The following is a 22,380-nucleotide window of genomic DNA, read 5'->3' as shown; positions in this document are numbered from 1 at the left end:
TGTTTTTTCAATAGTTCAAAGAAGAAACTACTTACTATAAACCATTGATTTTTCTCCAGTAGACACTCAGATGTTGCTTTAAAATAAAACTCCTCTGAAGGAAAAGCTAATTTTAGGACATTAGCAAGCTTTTCCAAGAATAATTAGCTCTGCATGGGTTTTGACTTTAATTTTTTTTTTTTCCTTTTGTTTTTAGGAGCTGGAGAGCCGGGAAGCTTATTTGGGAGTAGAAGAGGAAATGGAGCTATGAAAAGACACAGTACATTCCTCTTTTTCTTGGAGGCAAGGCACAATCTGAATATGAATAACTCTCATCCTGTTCAATGAACTGTCTCAAGTACGAATAAAAAAAAATGTATATACACAGGCTATTTGGGAGAAATTGAAGAAAAAGCCAAGAACATGATGTGTCTCAACAATAAAAACTAAAAAAACAAAAACCCGTTGCCGTCGAGTGGATTCCGACTCATAGCGACCCCAAATGACAGAGTAGAACTGCCCCCATAGGGTTTCCAACGAGCAGCTGGCAAATTCGAACTGCTGACCTTTATTGGTTAGCTGAACTGCCGACCTTTATTGGTCAGCAGCCATAGCTCTTAACCACTACATCACCACGGTTTCCCTCAACAATAAAGAGCTATGCAAAGAACTTCTTCACAGATTTAAGGGTAGTCTCTCTAGTTGGAAAACAACAAAAACAAGAACAATAAAAAGCAATGCTAATGAAACGGTGAGGGTGGGACGTGGAGAGAGGAAAAGACAGAGAACTAAAAGAGCTTGAAAGGGGAGGAGCTCGAAGGGAGGAAAGAGGGAGCTTCAGTCTTTCAGAGGAATTACTAAAAAATGGAAGAACGGTGCGTAAAGAAAGTCTGAACTGCTCAGTCAGTGGGGCTGGGCGTTGGCAGGATGCCTCCTTGAACGGAAATGAAAGGTCCGGGCGCCTGCCAGTCGCTTTCCCTTTGCTTGGCGTTAGTGGTGTGCTGGGGGTGGTTTAAGAACCTCCAAGTGAGTCGATTTTAAATCTTCTCCAATAAAGTTCTCCGTGCGGCGAAGCAGGCAGCATGACAGTCGCGAATCGCTGCTCTTCGTTCTGCAGCATTTCGGGATCCTGCCAGATCCGAAACAGACAGCCCCAGACATTCCGCGACTCGGATGATTCCAGAAAAGGGAGAAGCAAGCGCGATGAATAAGAAATATGAATCGCGTGGCTCCAGAAAGAGCCTCAGAAACCTTAATTTGGGGTAACTTTGCAGACTGGAAATGCGTCCAGTGCTGCAGGTGGCAGGGTGGGACGGGCAGTTAGCATTCTGGAGCCCCTACCCTGCGCCAGGCACCGAGCCTGGCGAGCCACATGCATTGCCCGGCGTGTGAGAGCGGAAGGATGGGTCTTCAAGGAGGATGGCTACCTTGTTTGCCGCTCCCTCTTTCTGGAACGCTCTTCCCGAGCCTGGGGCGTGGCTGCTCCTTTCTCCGGTTCAGGAATCTGCTTGCCGCCTCTGCAGAATCCCTCCAAGGGTGCCCAGCAGCTTCTATCACACATATCATCACGCGGGAAAGCTCTTAGCCCTCACCTCTGTGCTCACAGTTTATCAGCATTTTCTTAGTTGTTTATATATTTACATTTTCTTGTTTATGGTCTGCCTCCCACTAAAATACAAGTTCCATGAAACTAAGTACCTAGGTGCAGTTATCACAGCTGCACCCCCACAACTGTATCTGGCACACAGTAGGCGCTCAGTAAATGTTGATTCTCTTCCCACCCCGCCAACTGAGGCATTCGACGCATTTCCAGCCTCCATGCTGACTCCAAATTACCTGTTGCTCATACTCATGCTTGGGCCAAAAGAAGCCCAGGAACGAGTGGACAGTCAAATTGTTTGGGATTTTCCGTCTCCCTTGCCCCTGGATGATGAACTGCATCCAAACCAAACCCATTGCCGTCGAGTCTGTTCCGACTCATAGCGACCCTATAGGACAGAGTAGAACTGCCCGATAGAGTTTCCTAGGAGCGCCTGGCGGATCCGAACTGGGGACCCTTTGGTTAGCAGCCGCAGCACCTAACCACTACGACACCAGGGTTTCCATGAGCTGCATATAAGAGCAAAAATAAAACGTTGGTCCTTTGCTAGGCCTGAAGCATTAATTTGCATTACTGCCTCCGGACGTCGCGGTCACCGTCTCGGGCCCCCGGTCTCAGAGAGAATCTCCCGTTCGTCTTCCCGCCCTAACCATCTTCTCTTCACCACGTATTTTCTCCCGTCCTAGATTCGTTGGCCACGGCCTTACTTCTTCAAGAGGTCAAGTCCTCTTCACCTGCTCGACCACATGTGCCCTCAAACCTGCCCCTCCCGTGACATCTTTGCCTCTCCCTCCTGCCCTGGCCCGGAAACGCCATTCGACGAACATTTATTAAGTGTCTACAGCGCATGGTACCGCGCTGAGCAGCCGGGGGCCCCTTCCCCGGTCCCGCCTCAGCTTTCCCTTCCCTCTGCCCTTCCCACCTGTCCGGAACCCGGGTCCAAACTCCCCGAACTGCGTCGTGGAATTCACCGCCTTCTTCCAAGGGCATCGTCCCACCTCTCTCCCCGGGGGCGACTCCTTATTAGTAGGAGTGCCGGTCACTCAGCCGCCACCTCCCGCTCCCCCCGCTGGCCCCGCCTCCGCGGCGACGCAAGCTCCTCCCTGCGCTCCGGCTCCTCCCTCCCTCTCCTCCGGCTAATCGCTGGGCGGCGCGCGCCGAGAAGTTCTCGGCAAAGTACTGGAACTGGCAGCGCGGTCACAGCGCGGCCGAGCCGGGCGGGTGAGAGAGGCGAGAGCCAAGTAGCCGGTGCGCAGCGTGGACTCCAGCCCTGCCGCAGTCCGTCTGCCGCCCCCCATTCCTGCGGCTGGTGCGGGAACTGTCAGCCTCGGGCCATAAAAGCCGGGTTCGCCTCTTCTCTAGTCTTTGCGCGAACCCGGGAGCCCGGCACCGGGGAACTAGGCGGCGTCCGCTGGTTGCGGAGCGCGCAGGTAAGCGCTGGGGCGCCCGCCAGAATGGGGTGGTGTGCGATGGACGCCCGGCAGCGGCGCGGGCTCGGAAGGGGCTGCGATTTCGGGGGCGCCACCAGTTTCGCTCGACTGATCTTGCGCTCTGCTCCTTGTTACCCCGGGAGCGGCCGGTAAGGCAGCCCGGAACCGGGGGCAGGGTGCGGGGGGAAGGGCCCACTCGGTGCTGGCGCCAGATTCCCAGTGGTAGGGGCCCTTGTCCATTCTAGGTTCCGATCCCCAGAGGGACGGCTTCTCCGGGATTGCGGCGGAGAAAGCGGCGAGCGCAGGGGCATAGGTTCGGGCGCCGGAGCATGATGCGGCGCGGGGGAGCTGTCCTGGGAGGCACAGGAAACCTGTTTAATTGGTCGGCGCGCTAGGCTTTACCACATCCGCGGATGAGGCGCACCGGGGGACCCGAGGGAGGCTTGGTGGTGCAGACGCGCCCGCTCGCCCGCTCTCCGGCCTCTCCTTGCAGGCCTGCTCGTCTCCCTTGGCTGCTGGCCCCGCTGGGCTAGGGCTCGGGGCTGTGGGCACCCGCGCCTTCGGGCTTCCCGGCTCCCTGGGAAGTGTTTCCAACTGCTGGAGTCGCTGATCCGCACTGTTGCAGAACGTCCAGATACTTCTTTAGCCCGGGCGCGGCGCCCTCCTTAGGCAACGCAACTTGCCAGCCGCCTTCTGCACACTTGTGCTCTCCCTTTTCTGTTTCACAAACTACCAGTCTCCTCAGCTGGTACTCTTCGAGCTGAGGAAATAGGGGCTGTGAAGTTGTCGCTTTTTATGTGTCCGGGAACTGCGCAGAGAGCTTCTGAGTGCCCCCAGGTGTTGCACCTACTCTCAGGGTTTGAGTACTGGGATGAGGGCATTTAGAAATGTTTTAAACTGGAGCTTCAAAAGAGAGATTTCCACAGACAGATAAAAGCGTAAGCCTGGCTTCTGATCCCTCTCACTCCACCCCCAAGCATTGTACAAGCTGAGGTCCCCCTTCTGGCCAAGGGAGACCAGTCAGGCAGGACTGGGCTGAAATGCACTCAAGCTGATGATCATGCCTTCCCACCAACTTGCTTGTACGCCTCTCTGTTTAGTGTTCTTCATAGCATTTATCTCGCTCTGAAATTATCTCCTTTGCTTACTCACTGTCTGCCTTCCCCCACTGGAATGTGAGTTTCGGGAAAGCTGAGTCCTTATCTAATTCATCGCTTGATTTCCAGTGTCCAGAACACTGCCTGACACACAGGTGTACGATAAATATTTGCAGAATGAAAACTTCTCTGTAAAATATGAGAAATTGTGATACAGTCGCTGGTTTTGATTTCCATCTTTATGTATCCATTTTTTTTCTACAAATAGCAATTAACTAGTTTATATTGCACACCTACTAAGTACCAGGGTGTGTATTAGGTACTTTGTGTAAGCTTCTTCATTAGACATTGCTGTTGTTAGCAGTCTTGGAATTGGCCCCAACTCGTGGCAACCCCATACAGAACAGAACTAAATGCTCCCTGGTCCTGTGCCATCCCCGTAATGGATTGCTGATCAGACCCTTGTGATTTCACAGGGTTTTCATTGGCTGATTTTCAGTAGATTGCCAGGTCTTTTCTTCTAGTCTGTCTTAGTCTGGAAGCTCCACCAAAACCTGTTCAGCATCATAGCAACACACAGTCTGCCACTGACAGACAGATGGTAGCTGTTCATGAGGTAGGTATATTGGCCAGGAATCAAACTGGAATCTCCCACGTGGAAGATGAACATTGTACACTCAACCATCACTGCCTCCATTAAACATTATAGTAGTTTTATTAGCCATGTACTTTTAACCAGATTGGAAATTGAGGCTACAGCAAGTTGCTAACTTTCCCAAGGTCGTCCTGGCAAAATGGGGATTCCGCCAATTTTCTCTCTAGTGTGCTGGGCTGCTTCCAAGAAACCAAAATATAGCTTCCAACATTACCGCCAACAGATATGTAGCTTTCTTCGTAACAAAAACTATTGCTTAGCTTAAAGAAGATTTGTTGTTTTTATCAGTATATTTCCCATAATAGTTGTAGACTAGATACTAAGCAGCTGCCATCCGCTGTTATTATCTCCTTTAATCTTCACAGTCTTGACAGGCATTGATGTGAGGTTATCTCCATTTTACAGATGAAGAAGTTGAAGCCTAGATTCAGGAACTTGCCGAGGGTTGATGGTAAATTGCTGAGCTAGGTTTTGCTAATAGTCAGAAAGACTGACTCTAAACCCTGCCCCTCCTCCACTAAGCTGTAATGCCTCTTACTCCCACTATTTAATTAGATATTAACGCATTATGATAGAGCCCGATGACTTAATGTATTAAAACTGCATAAAGTTGAGCCATAAAACTTCTGGTGCCAATATCAAGTGTGTAGCAGTAGTGTTTTCTGCATTAATGAGACTTTCACTGCCATTGATTTTTGTGGTTGAGTTTCTGGTTCGTGGGCCTGGTAGTTTGTGGGCCTTTTAAAAGAGGAGAAAAGGAAATCCTCCTGCCACCTAAATCTTTTAAAAAGCAGAGACATATGTGATCTGAAGTGCAATCTGATTGGTTTTACCCACGGCGGTGAGTGAAGAACCCAGAACGGTAATACTTGATGCTTCTTGAGGAAAGTACTGGAACACTGGCTCGTTCCTCTGTTCCCATATGTAGAATGGGGAGTTAGAAACCACTACTAATTCAAAAATGTCTGCAACAGACTTTTAATAAAATAACTACACTTCAACTCTTCCCACTCTTGCGTTGAAACTGAAGGGGAGGAGAAGTTGGAGTGTGCCCTGGTTACCACCTGAAGAGCTAATGGCAAAATAGCAGGTGGGGAAGGAAGTAGAGCTTCTTTTTTTTCTTCCATTTCCATTCCAGTTTTTGGGTGGAGATATAATGCTTTTATCCCTACACAAGGGTCTGGATAATCAACAGTTTTATTAATAATGTACCTCTCTGCAGTACTGTATTTTCTTAATTGTAAAATCCATTTCAGGAGTGCTACAGGGAGGGCTAGAGAATCCTCCACAAACTAGAACCTCATGGAAGGGATAAGGCTTGGGATACTAGGGAAGATGAAAGCTGAAATTCCTTGCATGATTGAGAGTTGTTTATAGTTCCCTGCAAGTTTCTTTCCTATCTAAATCTAAATATTTGTTAAATCACAGGCCCTCTCACCTGGAAACCTTCTTTGTTTTCCAGTTACTACTGATCAGACCACTTTCATGCTCACCCCAACTCTTGTCATCTTCCTTCTCCCTGTCTTTCACATCTGTCCCTTCCTGTTGCTTCTTAGTAGAGACACTTAAGGACTTCTGCAGTCTGTCCTAACATTGCCTACAAGCGGATTTTCCTACCAAAGTCTCCCCTTGATGCCATCCTGGCAGAGTGAGGATTCCAGCCCATTTTCTCTCTAGTGTGCTGGGTTGCTTCCAAGAAACTAAAATGTGGTTTCCAACATTACAGCCAATAGATAAGTAGCTTTATTTGTAACAAAAGCTATTGCTTAGCTAAAAGAATATTTGTTGTTTTTATCATTATATTTTCCATAGTAGTTGTAGACTAGATGCTAAGTGGCTGCCATCCACTGTTATTATCTCATTTAATCTTCATAGTCTTGACAGGCAGTGATGTGAGGTTATCTCCATTTTTGCAGGTAAATACATTATATTGCTAAAAAGTCTTGGATGGCTGTGACAGTTAATGGTGATAATATTAATAGCAGCAGCAGCTGCCGGACTTTCACGTGTCAGATACTGTCGTAAGTGCTGTACATGCATTATTGCATTTAATCCTCAGAGCAATGCTGAAGCAATACGGAGCAACCGTTCAGCAATACCCAATACCCAATCTCCGGGTGAGGCTAGGAAAGTTAAGTTCCAAACTACTTCACAATTAATATATGGTGGAACAGAGACTCAAACTCCAGCCACGTCTTGCTCTCTGCCTGTTTAAGCAGAGACCCCTTAGCCTAAATTCAGGGCTCTGCAACCTGGACTCAATCTCCCACCTTCATTCACCATCCCTCAGCCCTTTGTGCTGGCAGTCTGAACGATTATTCATCAACAAAGTATTTAGCCATTGCCCAGGCATGCTTGTCGACTAGAAAGCTCTCTCATTCTCTCTCCTTGTGAAAACCTAAGTCTTTCAAGGCCGAACTCGTAAACCTCATAATACCTCCCTAACCCAATTTCAGAGCATTTTTTTTTTTTTAAATCATGAGAGAGTCTGCAGTTCAGTTTTTGACCACTGAGTATGTTACTGGTTTCTCTCCTTCCTTTAACACTCTGTACCTTTCATATCTCCCACTCCCTCACCCCAGCGCCCAGTGGCCTAGTTATTTATGCAAATGTGTTGCCTCCCTTACTAGATTTTAAATACCTTGAAGACAGGAAGAGTGTGCCTTCTTCATATTTCTGTCCCTCACATCATCAAATCTGATGTCTTATCCATAATAGGTGTTCAATTAAAAAAAGAATATTAAACAATTACATCTGGTTACATTCTGTTAGAATATTTTGTGAAAAAAGTAATTGGAGGGTGGCCTTCTCTTTTCTACTTTTTGATCCAGAATACTTTAATGCCTTCATCAATTTATGATGAAGCAACAGAATTCCCAGTTATTCAAATCCATGAAAAGCACCAATCTTGGTTGTTCTCACATTTGGACCATAGAAATATTGAAAACAAAAAACAAACATTGTTGTCGAGTCCATTCTGACTCATGGCGACCACATGTGTGTCAGAGTAGAAGTATGCTTCGTAGGGTTTTTAATGACTGATTTTCTTGGACATAGATCTCCAGGCCTTTCTTCCAAGGTACCTCTGAGTGGACTCAAACCTCCAACCTTTTGATTAGCAGCCTAACACATTAATCATTTGCACCACCCAGGGACTCCGGAGATGTTGTAAAAAAAACAAACCCATTCAAGTTGACTCTGACTCATAGTGACCCTATAGGACAGAGTAAAACTGTCTCATAGTGTTTCCAAGGAACGGCTGGTGGATTTGAACTCCCGATCTTTTGGTTAGCAGCTGATCTCTTAACCACTGTGCTACCAGGGCTCCACAGGGAGATACTGTAAGGGTATCTCAAATCTGTATGTATAACAAACATTGTCTGTAGAATAAGTATCTTGCATATTGACACTATTTCAAATATATGGTGATACTGTTATTAAAAATATATTAAAACCTCTATTGTATTCAAACTAAATTTTTGTCAATATTTTATCAGTAAATGAATATTCCAAAAATTTGACCAGACATATAAGATCCTTTATGAATCAGCACTTGCTTCCTTGTCCAGCCTTGTAACTCACTGTTCATCACTTTACTAGGTGTTCCACCCACGTTGAGGCCATGCATAATGCGCTTTACTAGGTGTTCCACCCACCTCCAAGGCCATGCATAATGCGCTCTGGCCTCCCAGTTTTTGCACAATCTTCTCTCCCTCTCACGGTCATTTCTTCCTCACCCGTATTCACCTGGCTAATTCCCACTCATCCGTTACGTTTTTGCACAGCTGTCACTTCTAGGAAGTTGTCCTTTACCTGATCCTTCTCACGGTGCTATGTGTCTACCCATTTTATATGGAGCAGTTATCATACTATTTGGTGATTTTAGAAGATTTTCATCACCTCAAGAAGAAACCTGTAACCATTAGTAGTCAACACCCCCCCGCCACCCCCAACCCCGGCAAACTTGGGAACCAGTAATCTACCTTCTGTCTCTATAGATTTGCTATTCTGGAGATTTTATATAAATGGAACCATGCAATATGTGGCCTTTTGTGTCTGGCTTTAACATAGCATGGTATTTTCGGGGTTCATCCATGCTGTAGCATGAATCAGTACTTCATTCCATTTTATGGCCGAATAAATATCCCATCATATGGTTACCCCACATTTTATTCATCAGTTGATGTAATGGGTGTTGCTTTTTATGTGGTTTTTAAGTGATCCTAATATGTAGTCTGGGACAAAACTAGAAGTTCCTTTGAGTCTTGTTTACCATTGTGTCTTGGGGCTAGTATAGGGCCTGACACAAGGTAAATGTGCAGTAAACATCTGAATAAATAGAACATTTTACTAAATGTATAACTCCTATTATCCTGGAGTCATCAACAAAATTTATCATTAGAGACAGGCCCTCCAAAAGGAGAGAAGTGATTACCAGGGGCTGGGGGTTAGGGAGAGGCGAGGAATAATTGCTTAATGGATACTGAATTTCTGTTTGGATGATGAAAACATTTTGGAAATAGATAATGGTGGTACTTGCTCAACGTTGTGAGTGTGATTAACGTTACTGAATTACACACTTAACAATGATTAGTGTGGCAAAATTTATATTGTATATACTTCACCACATATACACACACAAAAAAGAGGTTCTAACAGTTGATTCAGAGGAGCCCTGGTGTGCAGTGGTTAAGTGTTAGGCTGCTAACCGAAAGGGCAGTTTTAATCCACCAGCCACTCCTTGGAAACCCAGTGATGCAGTTCTACTCTGTCCTACAGGGTCGCTGTGAGTCGGAGAATCTACTTGACAGCAGTGGTTTTTTTTTTTTTTTTTGGTCTTTTAAATAGTTGTTGAAATCTCAATTTGAGCAAACCAACTGTTGAAAAAAAAAAATGAGGTAGTCAGGGAAATTTGGACATGGTTGAAATACTATGATTTTTAGGATTTACTTCAAAATAATCTGGGGCTGGGGTGGAATATGGATGAAACAGGTCTGTCTGTGAGTTGATGATTGCCGAAGCTGGATGATGAGTTTCTAGAGCTTGTTATGCTCTTCTGTGTATCTGCACTGCTCAGTAGGGCAGCCACTGACTGCAGGTGAATACTGAGGACGTGAAATGTGGCTAGTCCAAAGGAAATATGCTGTAAGTATAAGGTACACACTGGGCTTTGGAGACTTTGTTCAAAAATAGGTAAAAATCTCAATAATTTTTAAAATATTGATTACAGGTTGGAATGATAGTATTTTGGAAATGTTATGGTAATACATAAACAAATCTCACCTGTTTCCCTTTACTGTTTTTAAGAGGCTGCTTAAAAGTTTAAAATTATGTATGTGAGTCATATTACTTTTCTGTTAGACACTGTTGGCTCTATACGTCAAAGATATTGGAATTAAAAAAAAAGCATGGGGTAAAATGTTTTTCATAAGGGGGTCCACTGAGATGGCAAGATTGGGAAATACTGCTTTGTTCAGAGATCCCCCCCACCCCGCCAGAAGTGTATAGCAGGCAAGCTGTAGCCTTCCAGTCTAATTCTTGGGCTTATTTCATCTGTGTGAAAAAATTTACAATTGTTTTATTATAATAAATGGAATAGCAGCATGAGGGAGGAGAAGAATGCTCATCTAAGTCTTTTGAAGTTGATGAAATATTTCTTTCATCTTGGAAAAATATACACTACTCGGTGGTAATTCCATTGTTCTTAGTTACATTGTTTATACCCCTGAAAGTGAGTTTTCCCTAGACTTGCATTATAACCACTTTTGCCTAAGTGTGTTTGTTTGAAAGTCAGAATATGATTGTTTCTTGATTTCCCTAGCATGGAATATGCGTGGAATATTATCATTAAATAATAATAAGGTACAGATTTAAAGCTGAGAAGCAGACTGCTTTCTTATAAAATTTCTTTAGATCAAAATTACATTGCTGTCTAGATGTCTGTGTTTACTCACGAAATAGTAGCCAAGGTAATACTCCCAGCCTCTGAGGGGATGTGGACTAGCTGGCTGGCCATAGAGAGTATGCTTTAACCCTGGTGGCGTAGTGGTTAAGTGCTACGGCTGCTAACCAAAAGGTCAGCAGTTTCAATCTGCCAGGTGCTCCTTGGAAACTCTATGGGGCAGTTCTACTCCGTCCTGTAGGGTCTCTATGAGTCGCAATCAACTCGACCACAGTGGGTTTGGTTTTTTGGTTTGGTGACTTCTGAGATTGTTGAGCGGACTTGAATTGAAAAGTATCTGAATATAAAGCGTAACAGACTCAAAATACAAAAGCAGCCCAACAAGAAAATACAACAGAAAATCGACAACTGTCAGTATGAAGTTTTCTATTTTCTTCAGTTAAAATACTAAATCTGTTCTTTTTTAAAACGTTGTGTGGGTCAAATACTTTCTTCAGTAAACTAACATTTCTCTATAATGTCTTAAAATATAGCACTTTTAAAGATTTCCATGCTAGTTTTCTGTCTTGATATCAAGTGCTGTAATATTCACAAGAAATTTAAAGTTACAATTTCAGTCATGTGAAACAAGCCTTCTTCCCAAATCATTTGTGGTGGGCAGTGATCTGAAATGTTTTGAAGCAAAAGCTAAATAATATGCATATATTTTCAAAATCTCACCAGCATTAAGGTTGTAGTAATTGCCTCCCTGGAATTAAGAGTGTATTGTGGTTGTCCTTCATACATATAGTAAGTATTTATTGAGCACATACTATGTGCCAGGCACCAGGCTGGGTACAGAGGATATGGTGATGAGTTAGACAGACGCGGACCTTCCCTTCAAGGGCCTGTACTGCAGAGGAGGATACGGACATTAAACAGTCATGCAGAGAATTCATTAGTTACAATGGGGTATATGTCTCAAAGGCAATGAGTCTGGATTTTAATTAATACCCTGGAGAGAAAAGTTCCATGTTTCTGTGGGTCATGATTTGGCAGCTCAAAGTCTGAGGCAGAGGAGGAAAGAGAATGTGGCTGAGGGGCCCTCAGAGGAGGAGTGGGCCCTGCCCTTTCGTTGTTTTCTATGGATTGTAGGAAGTCATGTGGAACTGAGTAGGAGGAGGATTTAACTCCCCTTTGGCGCCCTGGTGTCACAGTGATTTAAGAGCGATCGCAGTTTGAACCCACCAGCTGCCCCTATGGGGCAGTTCTGCTCTGTCCTACAGGGTCGCTATGAGTCGGAATCGACTCGACGGCATCGGGTTTGGTTTTTGGTTCCTTTATGTTGAGGTGCTCTCTCCCTGCGATGCTACACACACTCTGATATGTAAGCAGATTTGTTTATTTGTTAATGGAAATTGAATCCAAAGTTGAGTTTTACCACCTTTGTGACTGAAACTGAATGAAATCTAACAACCTGTCCTCCAATGTAGCCACGAATGTAGCCTAAGGTAACTTGCCGGCTCTAATTCTAGTTTAACTCAAATGTCCAGCATCTGAGATGAGGTGGGTTAGGGGTATTTGAAGGCCTGAAAGGATGTAGGGAGAGCCCACGTGGATGATTCTCACATGTTCAGAACTGCTCCAAGTAAATTTGTGGGCATATGTAATTTTTTTTGAGTTAGTATAGAAACCAGTTGCTGTTGACTTGATTCCGAATCACGGCAATCCCATGTATGTCAGAGTAGAACTGTGGTCTATAGGGTTTGCAGTGGTCGATTTTTAGGAAGTAGAGTGCCAGGTCTTTGCTCTGAGGGGCCTATGGGTAGACTTAAACCTCTAACCTTTCGGTTAGCAGCCAGGAATAGAAAATTATCTTGCCTTTAAAAGTGGTGATGTTAATTATAAAGAACAATAATAATGATGGCCACCAGTAGCTACCGAGCACTTACTGTGTGCCAGGCTGAGTGCTTTACTTACACTGCCTCAATATATCGACATAGAACCTCGGAGATGGGTATTATTATTCCAGTTTACCAGTAAGAAAACTGAGACTGGGGAGTAGTTACTTGCTCATTGATTGTTCAGTATCCATCTACACTTCCTGATTTCCATTTGAGAGATCATTTTTGGTCTTTGGATACAGCCTGCTGGCACCAGAACAAGGGGCCTCGTTCTCCTCAGCCCAGAGGTGGCTTCATGAGCCAGGTCAGTCTGATGCCCCTTCCTGGACTCTGGGTCCAGTGCTAAGGGTCAAGGAGATACTGCTGCTGAGGGTCCATCCTGACCAGACCATTCCTGTCTGGACATCATCACTGTGGTTCTGGGTTCCCAGCCTCCGAAGCTGTGCCAGCCTCCTTTCAGTTCCTTGAACGCCTGATATTTTTCTAGTACATTTTCTTTGGCTTCATTTGCCATATTGGTTTCTGTTGTTTCCACCCAAAGGACCCTGACTAACACAGGCCTAGAGAGGGTTAAGTAACTTGCCATCGTCACGAAGTCAGCATGTGGCAGAGCTGGGATCCAGCCAGGTCATTCTGCCTCTGTTGCCAGGCCCTTGACTTGAGAGCCCCCTCAGGGTGCTGGAGAGCACTGGACGAAGGGGAGTCAGAAGATGGATCCAGTTCTGGCACCGCCTCTGCCACTCTGTGACCCTGGGCTGCTCCCTGCCTCTTTAGGCTGGACTGGATGGAGGAGGTGAAATCTACACATAGCTAAATGTCACCCAGTTTGAGAGGATTTTCTCCTCTTGAGATTTTTGGACATACTGCATCCGAAGTTTCTAGAGGCTTTCAATTTGGGGTTTGATACGTGAACTGAGGCATTGGTTTTCAAAGTGTGGTTTCCATACCAGCAGCATCAGGATCACCTGGGAACTTGTTAGAAACACAAATTCTAAGGTCTATCCCCAGACCTGTTGAATCAGAATCTCTAGGGATGGGTCCCGGCAATCTCTGTTTTTACAGCCTTTCGGGTGATTATTATGTATTACAAAGTTTAAGAACCACTTGTTTGCCGTTAAGTTTATTCTGACTCATGGTGACCTCGTGTGTGCAAAGTAGAACTGCCCCATAGGGTTTTCCGGGCTGTTTCTCTTTGGAAGCAGATCACCAGGCCTTACTTCTGAGGTACCTCTGGGTGGATTTGAACTGCCAGCTTTTCAGTTAGTAGTCCAGTACTTAACCATCTGCACCACCCACAGACTCCTAGGCTAAGGCAATTCAATTTTTAAAAAATTACGTATTTTTTACTGGACTTTAGATGAAGGTTTACAGAACAAACTAGTTTCTCATCAAACAGTTTGTACGCACATTGTTGCATGACATTGGTTAACAACCCCACGACATGTCAACACTCTCCCTTTACCAGCTTTCCTGTTCCCTCCCGCCCTCCCAGGTCTGGTGCACCCCTTTAGTATTGTTTTATTCCATGGGCCTGTTCAATCTTTGGCTGAAGGGTGAGCCTCAGGAGTGGCCTCATTACTGAGCTGAAAGGGTGTCTGGGGGCCATACTTTCAGTGTTTCCCCAGTCTCTGTCAGGACAGCAAGTCTGGTCTTTCTTTTTAAGTTAGAATTTTGTTCTACGTTTTTCTCCAGCTCTGTCTGGGACCCTCTTTTGTGATCCCTGTCAGAGCAGTCAGTGGTGGTAGCTGGGCACCATTTAGTTGTACTGAACTCAGCCTGGTGGAAGCCATGGTAGATGTTGCCCATTAGTCCTTTGGACTAATCTTCCCTTGTGTCTTTAGTTTTCTTCATTCTTCCTTGCTACTGAAGGGGTGAGACCAGTGGAGCGTCCTAGATGGCCGCTCACAGGCTTTTAAGACCCCAGATGCTACTCACCAAAGTAGAATGTAGAACATTTTCTTTATAAACTCTTTTATGCCAGTTGAGTTAGATGTTCCCTGAGACCATGGTCCCCACAGCCCTCAGCCCAGGAATTTGGTCCCTCAGGAAGTTTGGGTGTGCCTGTGGAGCTACCATGGCCCTGCCTTGTACAGGCTGTGCTGGCCTCCCCAGTATTGCGTACCCTTCACCAAAGTTACAGCTTATTTATTGTCTATTAAGTGTTCTTCCATCCCCACCCTTCTCTACCCTCATAAACGTCAAAGATTGTTTCTTTTTGTATGTAAACCTTTCCATGAGTTTTTATAGTAGTGGTCTCATACAATATTTGTCCTTTTGTAATTGACTTATTTCACTCAGTATAATGTCTTCCAGATGCATTCATGTTATGTGATGCTTCAGAGATCCATCACTGTTCTTTAGTGTTGCGTAATACTTGATTGTATGTATGTACCACAGTTTGCTTATCCATTCTTCTGTTTGTGGGCATCTAGGTTGTTTCCATCTTTTTGCTATTGTGAACAATGCTGCAGTGAACATGGGTGTACATATATCTATTCGTGTGCTACTCTTATTTCTCTATGATATATTCCTAGGAGTGAGACTGCTGGATCATATGGTACTTCTATTTCTAGCTTTCTAAGGAGGCGCCATATCATTTTCCAAAATGGTTGTATCGTTTTGCAGTCACACCAGCAGTGCATAAGAGTTCCAATCTCCCCACAGTCTCTCCAAAATTTGTTATTTTCTGTTTTAGTGATTCGTACCAGTAATGCCAGGGTGAGATGGTATCTCCTTGTGGTTTTGATTTGCATAAGGCAATTTAATTTTATTTAAAAAAATTGTGTGTAAGGTGCTATCTAGAAGCGACCTGTTGCCCTTGAGTTGATTCTAACTCATGGCCACCCAGAATCAGGGAGCCTGCAAAAGTTAATTAGCTACAGCTCCTGCCCTCCAGGAACATTCGATTGGAGAGAGAGGTAAAGGCACAGTTGTAAGGGACAAAGAGGGCATGATGCTTGCTGTAAAGGAGATATTGAAGTGCTCTAGGAGCACAGGAGCAATGGGGGACACTTTAGCAGAGAAGTGGGCATTTGAGCTAAGCCTTGAAGGACACATAGAATTGACGAAAGGGAAGAGAATGGAGGGCTAGTTAGAAGGGGCATTTCAGGCAAAGGCTGTAGCGTGAACCAAGGCAGAACATTTTAAGGAATGATGGACTTTCCAGTGTGATGAGGGTAAGAAATGTTTTAATGGGAAAAATGACAGGGTATGGTAATGGAAACTGGGGTAGGTCCTGAATCCCATAATAATTGTTTAGACTTTATTCTGTGGACAGTGAACAAGGCATTAGGATGGGAACTACCTGCTTTAGAAAAGTATTCTGGTGGTAGTAAAGATTGGAGCTGCAAGTGTAGGCGCACAGTGCTGGGACTTGAGCTAGAGTGGTCACAGTGGGATAGGAAACAGGAGAGACAACCTGAGAAATATCAGAAAGTTAGACTGCCAGCCTCCAGCATCCGAGAGCTTTAGGGTGGGGGGAGAGTGGTTGAGAGAGAAGGCAAAGATGATTCCATGGTGGGTAAAAGATTCTATATTCAGTAAACAGTATTGGTACAATCTGGCAAAAAATAGAATTAGAGCCTTACATCACACCTTCCACCAAAATAATTCCAAATGAATCAAACCTTTAACACTGAAACAACTGGGAAAAATAGAACACCAGTTTAATAATAATGAAGAGGGAAATGTCCTTCCAGATACGATTCAGAATCCAGAAACTGTAAGATAAAAGATTGTTGTATTTACTACATCTAATTTTTGCAGGGTCAACAAATTTTTAACTATGTCAAAAGACAATAAAGTTAGAAAAATAACTGTAATTCATATATCAAAATTTCATCAATATATAATATCAGTGTATAAGTATATAATTTCAATATATAAAGAGCTCCAACAAATTAATGAGAGAAAGACCACTCTGTAGAGGCAAAGAATATGAACAGTTCATAGAAAACATCGTAGAAATGTCTCAAACATATAAAAACTTTATCTTCACTTATAAAAAGAGAAATGTAAATTAAAACTTCAGTGAGATGCTATTTTTCGCCTATCAGATTGGCAGATATCACAAATTGTGATAATACTCTGTTGGCAAGGTCTTGAGGGAACAGGTATTCATACATAGTGAATGGGAGTATAAACTCGGCCAAGATCTGTGTAGAGCCATTGGCAGTATGTATCAAAATTGCAAATGCATGTACCCTTTGAAGCAGCAATAAGAGTCCTAGGAATTTTATCCTGAAGGTACGCACATGTGCAAAATGATGTATGCACAAGGTTATTTATTGCAGTGTTTGAATAAATAAAAGATTACAGATAAGCTAAGGACCCATCACCAGACGACTGGTTGAAAAATAATGGAGCAGTTAAAAATGAGGTGGCTGTACATCTACTGCTATGAGATAGTCTCTGAGATTAAGTTAAAAAAAACAAGGTGTAGAATACCTAGGACTGTGATATACATACCATATATGCAAAGGTATGTGTGGTATGCTTCCATTGGAATAAAGATATATAATATATATTTTATATGTATGTATATATAGGTATGGAAACCCTGGTGGCGTAGTGGTTAAGAGCTACAGGGCTAACCAGAAGGTCGGCAGTTCAAATCCACCAGACGCTCCTTGGAATCTCTATGGGGCAGTTCTACTCTGTCCTATAGGATTGCTATGAGTCAGAATTGACTTGATGGCAATGGGTTTGGTTTTTTTTTGTTTATATATAGGCATATGTGTATATTGATGTGTACGCACACACACACATATGCATAAAACTGGTGTGCTGGAGCCCATTCACACTGGCTTTGAGAACAAATTGTGAGCATTTCTTCCCAACTCCTTGTCAGTGACTTTGCATTGGTAGTTTGAAATCAGCCGTGGGAATCAGCACATACAACAAATCAGGGCTTTTTTAGTTTTGCTCTTGTTTTAGTTTCCAGAGAGCTGGTTGTTAAACATTTGCTAGCACCACTGTGTATGCCCAAATATAAAATACCTCTTGAAGCATACACAAGAGGTTGATAAAAGCAGATTTTTCCAGGAAGGGAGCTGTGTGGCTGGAAGTCAGATATGAGATTTAAACTGCACCTTTTGAATTTTCTTCCAAGTAAATATATCACGACAAGGGTGCTCAGTTCATTCAAAGGGGGAAAGAACAGTCTCTTCAATAAAATGGTGCTGGGACAACTGGATCTCCATATATAAAAGAATGCGTTTTGACCCATAATTTACACCATATACAAAACTGAACTCAAAATGGATCAACAACCTAAATGTAAGAATTAAAACCATAAAAAGACTTAGAACAAAACATAGGGGTAATGGTTTGGGACCTAGTTTTTGACAATAGATTCTTAGATAGGACACTAAAAGCTACGAGCAACAAAAGACGAAATAGATAAATTGGACCTCATCAAAATTAAAAACCTTTGTGCATCAAAAGACTTTATCACCAAAGTGAAGAAACAGTGTATAGAATGGGAGAAAATATTTGAGAACCATATTTCTGATTTATTCAACCATTTCAGGAGGTAGCATGTGATCAAAAACTGATGATATTGAAGATGTCCAAGCTGCACTGAAAGCATTGGCGAAAAACAGGGCTCCAGGAATTGACAGACTACCTACCGATTGAGATGTCTCAACAAATGGATGCAATGCTGGAAGCTCCCACTTGTCTATGCCAAGAAATTTGGAAGACAGCTGCCTGGCCAGCCAACTGGAAGAGATCCATATTTGTGTGCATTCCAAAGAAAGGGGATCCAACGGAATGCAGAAATTATCAAATGATATCATTAATATCCCATGCAAGTAAAATAATGCTGAAGATAATTCAAAGAACAGTTGCAGCAGTACATCATCAGGGAACTGCTGGAAATTCCAGCTGGATTCAGAAGAGCACATGGAATGTGGGACATCATTGCTGATGGCAGATGGATCTTGGCTGAAAGTAGAGAATACCAGAAAGATGTTTACCTGTGTTTTATTAGCTATACAAAGGTATTTGACTGTGTAGATATAACAAATTATGGATAACATTTTGAAGAGTAGGAATTCCAGAACACTTAATTGCACTCATGTGGAACCTGTACATAGCCCAAGAGGCAGTTTTTTGAACAGAACAAGGGGATACCAGTTGGTTTAAAGTCAGGCAAGGTGTGTGTCAGGATTGTATCCTTTCACCATACTTATTCAGTCTGTACACTGAGCAAATAATCCAAGAAGCTGAACTATATGAGGAAGAACTCAGCATCAGGATTAGAGGAAAACTCATTAACAACCTGCATTATGCAGATGACACAACCTTACTTGCTGAAAGTGAAGAGGACTTGAAGCACTTACTGATGAAGATCAAAGACCACAGCCTTCAGTATGGATTACTCTTCAACATAAAGAAAACAAAAACCTCACAGCTGACCCAATGAGCAACACCATGATAAGCAGAGAAAAGATTGAAGTTGTTAAGGATTTCATTTTACTGGGATCCACAATTACTGCCCATGGAAGCAGCAGTCAGGAAATCAAATGATGTAATGCATTGGGCAAATGTGCTGCAAAAGACCTCTTTAAAATGTTAAAAAGCAAAGATGTCACTTTAGAGGACTAAGGTGTGCCTGATCCAGTCCATGGTGTTTTCACTTGCATCATATGCATGAGAAAGCTGGACAGTGAGTAAGGAAGACCAGAGAATTGATGCCTTTGAATTATGGTGTTGGTGAAGGATATTGAATGTACCATGCATGGACTGCCAGAAGGGCGAACAAATCTGTCTTGGAAAAAGTATAGCCAGAATGCTTCTTAGAAGGGAGTTTGGCAAGACTTCGTCTCACATACTTTGGACATGTTATCAGGAGGGACCAGTGCCTGGAGAAGGACATCATGCTTGGTAAAGTAGAGGGTCAGTGAAAAAGAGGAAGACCTTCAATGAGATGGATTGACACAGTGGCTGCAACAATGGGCTCAAACATAGCAACGATTGTGAGGATGGTGCACAACTGGGCAGTGTCCCGTTCTGTTGCACACGGGGTTGCTATGAGTCAGAACTGACTTGATGGCACCTAACGACGACAGTATACCTGATAAGGGTTTAATATCCAGAATATATAAAGAACTCCTACAATTTAACATCAAAAAAGACAACCCAATCAAAAAATGGCCAAAGGACTTGAATATAAAGAAGATATACAAATGATCAATAAGCGTATGAAAAGATGCTCAAAGTCATTAGTCATTGCTGTTGTTAGCTGCCATGGAGTCAGACTGTTGTGATCCATTGGGTTTTTACTGGCTGATTTTCAGAATTATATTGCCAGGCCTTTCTTCCTAGTCTGAAAGTTCTGCTGAAAATCTTTTCAGTATCATAGTAATACACAGGCTTCCACAAATTTTTATGATAATTCTTATGGTAATTTTTTTCTGTCTCCTACCATCTCCTCCCCCACTCCCTCCGAATTTCTCCACATCCTCACCAACACGTATTTTCTGTTTTTCTGATAGTAGCCATCCTAGTGGGGGTGAAGTGGAAGTGAATTGGTATCTCACGGTGTGTGTGTTTTTTAATTGTGCCTCAGGTGAAAGTTTACAGCTCAAGTTAGTTTCTCATACAAAAATTTATACACATATTGTTATGTGACCCTAGTTGCAATCCCTATAATGTGACAGCACACTCCCCCTCTCCATCCCGGGTTTCCCATGTCCCTTCAACCAGCCCCTATCCCTTTGTGCCTTCTCATCCTGCATCCGGGCAGGAGCTGCCCATTTTAGTCTCGTGTATCCACTTGAACTAAGAAACACACTCTTCACGAGGTATTATTTTGTGTTTTATAGTCCAGCCTAATCTTTGCCTGAAGAGTTGGCTTCAGGAATGGTTTTAGTTTTGGGTAACAAAGAGTCTGGGTGCCATGTGTTCTGGAGTTCTTCCAGTCTCAATCAGACCATTAAGCCTGGTGTTTTTACTAGAATTTGTGTTCTGCACCCCACTTTTCTCTTGCTCCCGGGGATTCTCTGTTGTGTTCCCTTTCAGGGCAGTTCTCTGTGGTTTTGATTTGCATTTTCCTAGGGTTCAAGGTGATTCAGTGGTAGAATTCTCACCTTCCATGAGAGAGGCCGAGGTCTGATTCCCAGCCAGTGCTCCTCAAGCACAGCCACCATCCGTTGTCACTGGAGGCTCGCATGTTGCTGTGATGCTGAACAGGTTTCACATATTTTTGGGGGACACAATTCAATCCATAACTGCTATGGTATAAACATGGTTCAGAAAAAGAACTGAATGGAGTTCTCATGCAAACCTGCTAATGCCTCATACTCCTGACTTGTAATTCCTGTTTTTCTAGTCTTTGAATCCTACATGCCAAAATAGCATTCCAGTTTGTTGGTTACTTTACTTCTGCATCATTTGTTCATTGACTGAGGACCTGGAAGTCATTTTTGTCCTCTGGCATCCAAAGGTCTTATTTTTTATTTAAATAGGCATAGATAGATGTTTTCTGAATCACGGATCAAGACACCTATTTCTGACAAATGGGATAGGGGATCAGAATTTGGGACTCCTCTGTAAAATGTGATGTGTATTTTCCTTCATTGCTAAGAACTTCACAGATTAAAACCAGCCAAACCTGTTGCCATCGAGTGAATTCCGACTGGTGGCGACCCCACGTGTTGCAGAGCAGAACTGCGCTCCATTGGGTTTTTCAAGGCTGTGTCTTTTCGGAAGTAGATCAACAGGACTTTCTTCCAAAGGTGTTTCTGGATGAGTTCAAACTGCCAATGTTTTGGTTAGTAGTTGAGTGCTTTACTGTTGGTGCCACCCAGAGACTCCTTCACAGACTATTGTTGTGTGACGTAGAGTTGGTTCTGGCTCATAGCGACCCTATACGACAGAGTAGAACTGCCCCATAGGGTTTCCTTTACGAGAGCAGATCATCACTAGGGCTTTTCTCCTGCAGAACTGCTAGTGGGTTCAAACCACCACCCTTCCAGTTAGCAACTGAGTAGTTAACTGTTGTGCCATCAGGGCTCCTTCCTTCACAGACTAGTAGGGTGAAATAAGCATATTCCAGGAGGCTTGCTCTAGCTAGTTAACTCAAGCTGAGATTTAGCTAGTCATGAGCTTCCCTGCATTGCTGTGGGAAATACTGTTTCTCCTTTCTTTTCTCAGAGGAGCTGTGTGAAAATTAACCAAGTGTTAATAGATGTGAAGGGGATGCTGGAGGAAATGAGAGCTAGGTGATTGCTGGCCGGGCAGGGTGCCAGCTGGAAGAGTTTGGTGCATGTGAGTGAGACACATATAGTGATAGATTTTTTCTAGAGCAGTGGTTCTAAACTTCAGCAGTACCAGAATGGCCTAGAGAGCATGTTAAGTCACAGATTGCTGGCCCCCCCACCCCCCCCGCCCGCCCCAGAGTTTCTGATTTAGTGGGTCTGAGGTGAATCCAAGATTCTGCACTTCTAGCAAGTTCCCAGGTTAGGCTGGTGTTACTGGTTCAGGGGCCAGTTTGAGAATCCAAGCATTGGTTCAGTAGGTGGTAGACTGAGCCTTGACCAGCCCTGAGTCCTCTCTGATTTGAGGAAGAACCAGAGAGCATTAGGTTGTCATAACCGTTTATTTTGTGTACCTTTTCTACTTTTGTAAATCACTTTAATATACTTTATTCCTCACAACAGCCCTGTGAGATAGACAGGATAGGCATTAACCTTGACTTACCCAAGGGGCAAATGGTAGAGCTGAGACAGGCATCTAGATTTTCTTACCACAGATTTAGTGCTCCTTTTGGTGTTATCATGAGTCAGAATTGACTTGAAGGTAACTACATTGCTTTTAAAGCTAGAAAAA

At 43.7% G+C, this 22,380-nt stretch overlaps 1 protein-coding gene across 8 annotated transcripts in view; it reads left to right on the top strand.

Annotated features, from left to right (window-relative positions):
• The first annotated feature begins 2,741 nt into the window (after positions 1–2,741).
• The window catches only part of OSBPL3 (oxysterol binding protein like 3), a 224,403-nt gene continuing 204,764 nt past the window's right edge, over positions 2,742–22,380 (top strand). For 6 of the 8 annotated variants that reach the window (XM_003407074.4, XM_003407072.4, XM_003407073.4 and 3 more), the window contains exon 1: positions 2,743–3,009. The gene's annotated coding sequence lies outside the window, so the exon portion shown is untranslated. Of the gene's footprint in view, positions 3,010–3,036; positions 3,159–22,380 lie in introns of those variants that run through there. The other 2 variants (XM_023544346.2, XM_064290094.1) reach the window with 2 other exon arrangements.

Source organism: Loxodonta africana, chromosome 8 (genome assembly GCF_030014295.1).
Source record: "Loxodonta africana isolate mLoxAfr1 chromosome 8, mLoxAfr1.hap2, whole genome shotgun sequence".
Classification (NCBI taxonomy): Eukaryota; Metazoa; Chordata; class Mammalia; order Proboscidea; family Elephantidae; genus Loxodonta; species Loxodonta africana.
The sequence above is the reverse complement of the archived record's forward strand: the minus strand, read 5'-3'. Positions and strand labels throughout refer to the sequence as shown.